A 10532-nucleotide genomic window follows, 5' to 3' on the forward strand; every position below is an offset into this window, starting at 1 on the left:
GTCAGCGACCTCGGCAGCTAAGTGAAAGGTGGACTCTCTCGAGCAGGATGTAACGTAGGTTTATTGAAACAGAGGGAGCGAGGGGCTCTGCACGCTGCACCTGCTCCCCAGGAGAGACCCCGAGGCCAGGCGTGCGGCAGTTTTTAAGGTGGGGTGGAAACGGGGGTGGCGACAACCGGTCAGCCAGTCACGGGGATCGGGGGGTTAACCGGGGGTGTGAACCATGGAACTGGGGACCAAATGATGGGAGGCAGTCTCCCGGGCCCCAACCTATCACTCGACACCCCTCCCGGAGTTTTCTAGAAGCCAGGGAAGGGTCTCCGAGTGACAGAAGGGCGACCACGAGGAGGGGGGGGGGGGATTGACAGCGACAGGTGCAGGGAAGGGATGAATGACAGAAAACATCTGGTTTTACAATAGACAAAACAACCAATGCAGAAGGGAAAACCAATGCAGAACACAGGGGTATACAGTGGAGTCAGACATTATAAAAATAACTTAAAAATCTTACAAAAATAACTTAATAACTTAATAAAAACAATTCTCACACCACCACAACTACTGAGAACAGTCTTCCAAAATTCCTGGTATTAGCCATTGGCTTCCTACTACTGGTTGCCTGTGAGCTTCCTAAGAGGCCTGTTAGGCCAGGAAGAACTGACCATATTCCATGTTGTCCTGACTGGAGGACAGTAAAGACTGGTTAAGCAGTCAGCTCTGCTGATGCAAAGTACTCAGGACTGGTGCAGTCAGATACTCTCTATTAACAGGACAAAATTAGGATCTTAGACAATGAACAAATAGCCTAATAAAATGCTCTTTCTTACCTAATCTTTACCTAAAATTAACCTAGCACTGTCAGGTTAATTCAGCATTTCACAGCCTTTCTAAAGTAATCCAGTGGTTTGTTATGTGGCTGTCTCTCAGATTAGGGCTTCATTTTATTCTGACTGAAGGTTTGCTATCTAGACTACAATGAGTATTAAATTGAAGAGGCAGTTTAGGTACTGCCTGAGAAGCTGGTAATAAGGAATTGAATAAACTGGGGGTGAAAAAGCATTTTAATTCACTTTGATGCAAAAATTTAATCACAGTTATTTGGTAACCCATCAATTACTAGAAGCAACTTAAATCCTTTCATTGAAGTGGGATTTTTTACACGAGAATTTCCCAAAACATTACCTCAGTTCTCTTTTTGTTGATAAGGGGAAGGAGAGAGTCATTTTGCTAAGTCAATCAGTTGTTTTCCAGTCCCTCTCCAGTTTGAAAGCTGTGATTACAAAGGCATGCATTGTTCTTGCCGCTTTCCCGAGGAGCTCACTCAGATTCTTATAAAAACCTAGGAAAAGCAACCAAATAGGCCCATACTATAGGAGGGAAATACCAGCATTATGCAGCCTTAAATGAAAGAAAAAATGCAACACTTGGCAAATATTAAGAATTTCAATTACAATATTCTTTCAAGTTTACATTTCTTCTAGTTTTGTTCCAGAGAACTGTCCTGCTCATTGAGCAAGCTTAAGGACAAGGTATGTGGTGCTTGGATATTTATCCTTAATTTGAACCATGACTAAGGATTCACAACAAGTGAATTGCTATGCCATAAACACAGAATTTGAAAGGCCATTGATAAGCGACTCACTAGACAACATCACTGATTTAGGGGAGTTTGAGAGCTGCAGTACATCAAGAAATGACTTGTTTAAAAAAAAAATCACAGAGATATGTTGTCTGAAGGGGAAAAGAGGCAGAAACTTGACATAAAATGGCAAAGAGGATGCAGCAGTTATTGATGTCTGTCTATCCTCTCCTTGCAAAGCTAAGGAAGAGCAAGCTGGGTAAAACCACCAAGGCAGGTGTCATCATCTCCTTTAATGTCTTGAAGACCAAGAGAAGTGAAGCCCCTTGCTGGGAAGTGTAGTGGGTGAGTAATGCAGTGATAATGGAGTAGTGAGTCCTGATAGAAGAGGGAGCTAATGCTCCTGCTCAGATAGGATGCCAGCTTCACATTTAGTAGTTGGGATGAAAATTCAAACATAGCCTTGAAAAGCAAATACAGCTCACTTGCTAAACTCTGAAACAGAGAAACTGAGGTCTGCTGGTAGTGCAGTCACTGTCTACAGATGAGAACAGAACCAGGACAGTGACAGACAAATCACACTGCTTTTCCAGAGGAAGTCTACTGCCATAATTCAGGTTCCAGGAGGATGACCAGTGTCATACAAAAAAAGACCTAGGGTAATGAACTTACCTCAAAAATGCTGTTATGTGTGTGTTTGTAAGTGTTCAGCTGATGTGAGCAGTACTCCTCTGTTCTGGGGCACCATTGGACTGGACCAACATAGGTATTATGGGACTAAATTAAATGTTTTTGAGGTTGAGGCATGCAGAAAGACTGCTGGTTCCAATTTTCTATTCTTATGTACACAGAACAAGCTGCTAACATCTCTGCCTCAGTTTCCCTTCTAAAAAGAGGGCAGGTATCTGGGAATTAGTGATTGCATAGCTGAGCAGAAGAAAGTACATGAGGGGGGATTAATGAATTAACAGCTTCCTATGTACTACATCAAATTTCTGAAATCCTTTTAATCCATTCAAATGCTCACATGAGTACAGCCTAGTTAGAAATTAGAGCAAAAAAGAAAAAAAAAATAAAGATATTCATTGCTGTGGTTTTTCTTCAGAACATTGAGCTCTTTAAAGCATGTGGATAATTAGCACAAACCAGCAGAGCTGGCCCAAGTAGGAGGTTTTCCATCCTGGTGCACCATCTGCAAGAATGGTTAAAGGATAAATGCAGCCTACATTGTTCCAGCAAAAACTTCCAGTAGAGAGAACTAATAAAGGCTCCTCTCTATAGCCTAGTCAGGTATACACAGATACAGGCAAAGCATAATCTTGGGATGCCATGAAGGAAATCCCTATGGATTCATTCAACCTAAACTGAGAAAAGTACAAAATGTTTTTTACTGTTTCCAAGGGGTTTCTAAATGTCAATGGAAAGATACAGGGCTGCAAAGCTATTCTAGAGGCAGGAAAGTTCATTGTTCCTCAAAACTTCACTCTTTGGGCAGGAACCAGTGTAGTTCTAATAATGGAAACTGTAATTATGACAGTCAGGGTATAAGTAGCCTTCCCACAGGCCCTTTGGTTTGCTTTCCATTCCTAAAACAATTGTTTCCTTCGTTAAAGTTTTTGCACTTTCTTCAAAGGAAATTGATAACATTCAACACCATTTGCTGAAATATTCCCTTCCATTTCAGTTATGAGTTTCCTGGACTTTCCTCTGTAGATATCTTTTGAACCATGGCTGCAGGGCCACTGAGGTCTCCAGTGCGCCCAATCTGTGACAGCTACCCCAGTGGAGACCTCAGCTGGGATGTAATAGTTAATGCCATGCCTTTTTTTTTCTAGAGGCTTTGAAAACTGAAGTTTTAGGGCATACCACCATTAATACGGATTTCCTATGCTGTGCCTGCCCTTTTGCTTTAGCTGGGGGGCTTCAAATCATATACAACACTTTCAGGTTTGGTACATCATACCTCAGGAAGCACAGTTCTGTCAGGCATTCCAGGAGTCTTGAAAGGCCAAACTGGCGGTCAGGCTGATTTCAAAGCCAGAGATGTCCAGATGAGTGGTAAGTGCAGCCATGCCAGGGAAAGGTGAACAACGCATAACTGTGCTCCATTTCCAGGAAGTACTTTCATAACTTAAAAGATGACATTGGGCAGATCTCCCAGTTTGTCTGTAGAAAATAGCAGAAGAGCTATCAGTATTTTTTCCATATATAAATATATGAATTGGTATCAGTCAATTCTAAGGCATCTACCATGCTAACGCTGAAGAAAGAAGGTGAGCACAATCTAATGCAAACAAAGGGGGAAAGCCAAAGTAAATTGGTGTAAGTCTGGAAGCCAGCATACCACAGTTACTTTTCTCATCAGTTCACCAAGGGTGTTGCCATCACTTCAGTGGGCCCCAGGATATCTTATCTTAGTGGCTGTGGCTGTTGTAATGGAAAGCCTGATGAAGACATGGTTTCCTTATTATTCAAGCTTTCTCAATAACAACCAACGTAACTCTAAAATCAAACCTTGGCTTTTATCACAATCTTCACAATTTCATGAGCATCCCTGACGTGTCTATGCAATGCCAGCCACAGATACTCCAAATAGCTCTAAACAGGCACACATATTTCACTGTCATTGTGCAGTACCATAAAGGGATCCAAGTTCAAACCCTTGATAGCAATAAAGCAGATACATGAATGCTTGTTCTGAGCTATTTATTAGCCTGGCTACACTATCACATGCAGCTGGTGCCTTCCAGAGCATGCCTGACATCCCTGCACAGCACTGCAGTGTGCACTGTGGACTTTGTAGCTAAGGCCTGTGCCACTGCTATGAGCAGCATCATTAATCACAAGGTCCCTACAGCAAAACCTACATACTTACATGTAAGAGAGAGAGAGTCGTATCATTTTCCAGCTCCAAGTTCTCCCCTGCATTCAAAACCCTGGGAAAATCCGACACACTTACACAATCAACCACCATGGACTTGTATTTGAGTTCTATTGTTGTTCTCCTTTCCCAGTCCTAACCTACTTTTTTATCTCTCCTGGGATTATGATCCACTGGAGGTGAGGATCAAGGGTGTCATATGGGCAGCCAGGCCCGCATATCTACTGCTGGGAATAGTGTACCTATGCTATCCCTCCTTTCTAACAAAACAGGAAAACAGTGAGGAATACCTATCCACCTGAGTACTTTTATGGGCCTCCCCAACCCCCCATTTTTCTGTAATTTTAGGGTACGCCTAGCATAACCTAATTTCATCAAAACCATCAACATCCAAGGTGACTAACTTTGATGCTTTTAGGAGATAATCTTCTGACAGTCTGAGGCACCAGATTGTTTTACAGCATATAAGGTGTGCCTGTTCCTCCTGCTGACCAGGCAGGCCATACACAGGGCCAGGGCAGAATGGGGCAGACACTGCAGAACTCAATGTTTTCTCAGAGAATCTCACCCCATGAGACTCACTGTTCATAGCAAACCCAGATCTTTAAACTCAGCGCCCACATACCCACAAGTGCCATACCAGCATCACTGAGCATTTTAGAAAGTGGTGTGAAAGAAAATTAGCCTGATTTGCCTGATCATCTCTCAAAAAGCATATACTAGAAATCAAACTTGGCAAAGCCACTCAGGGCTTGTCAGCATTACAGGGAGGCCAAACTGAAACTTTCTCTCCAAAAGGCTGCATGGCCAAAGCTAGAAGACGGTGAGCTTGCTCTTTTGAGGAGACAATGAACAAGAGGACCGCCTTTAGAGAGTCAGGCTGTCCCACAGCTGCAGAGGGATGGAGAAAAGGGACAGGGACCTCCTGCCAGCCCGGCAGCCCCGCTCCTTACACCAGCCCATGCCTGGGATCAACATGTACTTCTGGCTTTCCAGGAGGGTTCCATAGAGGCTGCAGCCCTGTTGACCAGCACCTTTGCAAAAAACAGATGGAAAATGCAGACCTTGTTGTGCTGGGGCACTATTGCTGAGCGCTGCTTTTGCACTTCACAGAAAATCTGAGCTGTAACAAAATCCTGCCAGAGGGCAGCAAATCCCTACAATTGCTCGTTTTTCACACGGATTCTAAACAGCAGCGAGCTTCCCCCATGAGAGCTGTTCGACCATCCTGCCCCTCAGCTTCCCCGTCTGTACAGAGTGGCCCAGGGAGGTGTCAGTGCCGGTGCTGAGCACATCCGCAGGTGATTTACATCCCATTCCAGGGAGCACTTCCCACGCAGGACCTCTGTCCCTCGGATGAAGCACGCCAGAGGTGTGCAGCGGCAGGCACTCATGCCCTAGGCCACCTCGCGGCATCGCACCAAAACCCCTGGGGCCCGCTGAGGCTCTTCCTGGGATCTGCCTTCCGCTGGGAAGGGCGAGGCTCAGCTCTCCCACGCCGCGGGCCCGCACGGCTCCCCTCGGGCAGGACTGGGCTGCAACCAGCCCTAGGCTTTGCTTCATCCTGAATATACCGATTTGCCGCTCCAAAGTCCTCTGAGCTGGCACGTGGCCAAGTATCAGCAAACCGAGGAAAATAATAAAAATCATCAGCAACAGCAACATAACAACCGCAATAATATCATTATAGGTTACTGAAGGCTGCAAGGGAGTTGCGGACCACCTTGCTCCCTGAGGGAAGCCTTTCCTGAGGAACTCGGCACAGAAGATATTTGCAGGAGCCCATTTGTTGAGGAGGAAACAGTTGCTCTTTTTTATTCAGTGACATGGCGAATCATTGACCTCTGACTACTAATTCTATTCCATTTGATGCGTTTAGCCACAACACACACAGATGCTACATCTGAAAACCGTCTCTGAAGTTACTTGTTCGCAACATGCAGCAGGGTTGTGCCCAGCTGGCCACACTATCCCACACAGCTGGTGCCTTCCGGAGCATGCCTGATATCCCTGCACGTGTGCACTGTGCACCTTGTAGCTAAGGCCTGAGCCACTACTCAATATTTTTCCTTTTCCTTAGATTTTAAAATTTGCTTTCAGTTCTGCAGGATTGCTAAAAAATTATCCTGCTCTTTTTGCTTGGTATTTCTTTCACTTGTATCTATCAGAGCTGACAAAACCCAGAATACCCTTTCTGCTAACTAGATTTTCCTTTGTCAAGGGGAACACATAGGCAGCCCATCTCAGTGTCCAGCTGACAGTGAAAATGCAGAGTGGACAGCAATTTCCAATAGAGAGAAAGTAGAAACTGTGTGTCTTTACTAGGTAGCAAACAGTTCTAGCTAAGACTAAGCAAAATCAGCTTTAGAAAGGCAGTTCTGAAATGACACATAGAGAGAAGTACTTGAACCAGAACAAAAGATACTGCTGAAAAAAAATTGCTGGCAAAATGATAAGAAAACTACTAAGAATTCATTGTTTGATATAAACCCTGTATCTCTCCCCCCCAGTTAATCTAGAACACAGGAATGCATTTTCAAGCTTTGTCATCTATCTTGTAACAGAAAAGCTACTCCAGTGATGTCACACTATTCATATCAAGGGATTAGAAAAATTACAAATTATGAATAAAAGCAATGATATTTTCTCCTTTCTGCAACAACATGGCATTGGCAGGGCACAGCCTTGACGAGCTTAAACCAGGCTGTTTCAACAGGCAAGTCAGTTGCCAAATACTCTTATCAAAGACAGGAATGTTTTTTGAAAGAAGAATTTTCACACCCCCAGAGATCCAATAAAATCCCAGTTTTTTAACAAAATAATCTTTTTGTTGACTTTTTATCGGCAAAGCTGAAGTTGATACACTCAGAAGTCCGATGATGGAATGAGAATTTTTCCAGTGGAAATCATGCTTTCAGCAGTGAATCTTGTCTGTGCTGGACCAAGATTTGATGGCCATGTGCCTGGGGGCTGGTGACAAAGGAAATGACCTTGAGAGCCACAGAGCTTGCAGCAGCCTCAGCAAGGGAGTATAGCAAGGGTGCATTGCTGCTGTCTCTACCTTTCCACACATGGATGGGGGCTTATTAGATCCAGACAAACTTCAGTGATTTGCCTCACTGAGCTTCTGCAGAGTATCTCTGTTATGTTAGTAAATAACAGGAGGAATGGAATATACAGCATAATGGATGATAAAAATGGAGAAAATAATAATGATGATAAAAATGGATGATGGATAATAAAAATAGACTGATTTCACAATTATTTGCCCAACCCAGTAACAGTGATGGCTGGTTATAGCCAAGATTCAAACTCTTTCAGTACAGTCCTTCACTGATCCTGATGAAGATGCTAGAAAACCTGAGCACCATTAACTGCAGAGGGACATTTCAAAATAAGGACAGGGCCCAATTACACCTGACAGTGGCCCAGCCTGGAGACTAGAATCATGTTCAGTCCTAGCAAAAGGCAGATGGTTTGATGGAGTGGTTTAATGGCCTGCTGAAACATCCACAGAAGTCCTTATGCTTAGCTTGTAGTTTCTTCATGCTCTTAATCCAGTGACAGGGTCATTTTCTGGCATACACTGAAATAATCACAAAGCCTCTTTGGCCCATGCCCGGCCTTACAAGATTCTCAGTTGTGGGGAATTTTTTGTTTGGTGTTTGTTTGTTTGTTTGTTTGTTTGTTTTTGTGGATTTTTTCCCCACCTGTTTTAAGCCCCAAGTTTTTCCAGAACCTGCCTTTTACAAAGATGGTAGCCTTTACACTAGGAGCTATATTTTGCATGCTTACACTATGGAGTCAGCACAGTAGCCTGAGTTCTAAAACTCCCTGAGTGGGCTGCATTGCTCTTCAACTGTCTTCAGGAGATATAGCATGTTAAAATTATATGTATTACAACATGTGCACAGCAAGGAGTTTCACATTTTTTGAGGGTACATCAGCCTCGAGACATAAAAACTGTGTTCAGGAGTTGGCTTCAGCTGGCTGACAGGATGCCCAGGTTTCCTGCCCCACTGCTGTAGTTCAAAATTTACCTGTAGTTCAAAATACTCACACTGCAAAGAGCAGGAGATGGAGCATGTGCTCAGAGGACCACAGTCCAGCATAGCCAGCCACCTGACTTCAGGCTGCATCAGAAAAAATGTAGGAGCCCATTTAAAAGCATCAGAATGGCTTGGGCTCTCTCTCTGCCTCTCTTACTGTTTATAGCATTTTAAATTGTGCTGAATTGGTTCTTTTGAGAAGCAGCTCTCCTCTCTCCACACTTTCCTGATGCAATTGCAAGGCAAATCCTAGCTGAAAACTAAAGCAGTGACACTTAATATTTCAGGCATATTCTTCTCATAGAAATCAAGCAGGAGGCTCGCCCTGTGCAACAGAAAGGAACTGACTCTCCTCCCACCACCCTTCCTGGAATCCAGCAGAGTTACTGTGTATTTGAAGTAGGGTAAGATTGGCCCCCAAACTGTGCAGAACAAGCACCCACACGCACAGTGAAGTAATTACAGCTTGCACCCGGCACCAGCAGATATGGGTGACATTCCTCTCTTCCTACTCCTACAGAATAGATGTAACACAACAAAAAAATGTTTGACTTTTTCATCCCCACCAGCTGAGCATTAGAGTAGAGCTAAATGTTAGTGTTGCAGAAAATACAACAATTCAGTCCTGTCAGTCTGAGGAATTATTGCAATTATTTTGAGCCAGGGGTCGTGTAAACCTCGGTAAGCCTCATGTATGGATGGAGACCTTAAACAAGCCTAACAAGCCTCTCTCAGTGGCCATGCCCTGTACTGCCTTTCCATCTAGCTGTCGGCAGCTGTCACAGGACCTGCAGCCTCACTGCAAGGAGCACAGAGGGGATATTTTGAGGAGCTGCTGCTGACAGTCCTTACAGCAGCTGGTGGGTGCTGGGAACTAGTGGACTAACACCAGTCTAAAAGAAAAATTCCAGGAGTGAACAAAGCAAACATGAATATTTCATGCCTGCTTTTCAGCTGCTCCAAGTCTATGATGATAAACCATCTTACAGCAGATGAGGTTGTGCCCCTTTAAGAGCGGAGAAATCAAAACAAAATTGAATTAGGAGATTGTTTTCTGGTGAGGTTGATGTAAAAAGTGAGGTAGCTCTACCACTCAAATTAGCATCTTCAGTGAAATCAAGTTGGCTTATTATTGGTTTTGAATCCAAGTATGCTCAGACCTGAGAATTGCTGCTGAGATGAATACAACGGTGGTGCTTACATATCATTGCTCCTTCTAAATCGAGGTGTATCAGTTCCTGAATTCCTATGGAGGCCTAGAGACAGTTTGTCTTGTTCCTCCCTACTTCTAGGTTTAGAAAAATACGCCACATCATAATGTGTGATGCTGACACTTGAAAAAGAGTACTTGTCCAAGGAGCAGTCCAAAGCTTCCAAAGGACTTCACTGCATGCCTGTATTAATTAATCCCATGCAAAGAGCATCACTGTTCATTGTAGATACTCAAGATCTCTGGGATCTTTGAGGCTGACTCAGTTCTAGAAAGCTTGAGGAAGCACCTTTGATAGAGCAGTGAGTGGCCTGCACTGGCCCTGCCTCTGTCCTATCCCTACCAAGGCCAGCTTGCCTCTTGCCTGGGGCCTGTGTTCCCCATCCCTGGGTCCCACTGGAGGAAGATCAGAATTGTCTCTAGGGCCTTTGGTATCCCATGTAGGGGGCTCCTGTATCAAACTGTCCTGCCAGTGCTTTGGGTACTCCCTGTACCCACGGAGATAAGACAGCCCAGCCAGGGAGAGGAAATACCTGCCGTGAGCCTTTTTTAACACTTCCAGTGGGAGCCATGTGCAGAAATGGAGAGGCAGATCCCCTGGGCATTAAAATGCTGACTTCTCATGATGGGGACAGGCAAGTGCAGCCACACATGGAGGGCAAGGGTGGCAACACAAGGCGAATGCACGTGTCAGCTGAAAACCCAGCTGTCCTCTGTGTACATGAGCCACTGACCATATTGCTGTCCAGGAGGGAGGCATCAGCCCTGCAGGGTTTCCACAGCACACAGGGATTGTGGACACAAAGCCAGGGT

The 10532-nt window shown here is 44.4% G+C and overlaps 1 pseudogene; it reads right to left on the reverse strand.

The window, feature by feature from the left end:
* Positions 1-2697: 2697 nt before the first annotated feature.
* On the reverse strand, positions 2698-5876 carry LOC120751541 (hyaluronidase-4-like; annotated as a pseudogene).
* Between the last annotated feature and the right edge of the window lie 4656 nt (positions 5877-10532).

This window comes from Hirundo rustica, chromosome 4 (assembly GCF_015227805.2).
Source record: "Hirundo rustica isolate bHirRus1 chromosome 4, bHirRus1.pri.v3, whole genome shotgun sequence".
Lineage (NCBI taxonomy): Eukaryota > Metazoa > Chordata > Aves > Passeriformes > Hirundinidae > Hirundo > Hirundo rustica.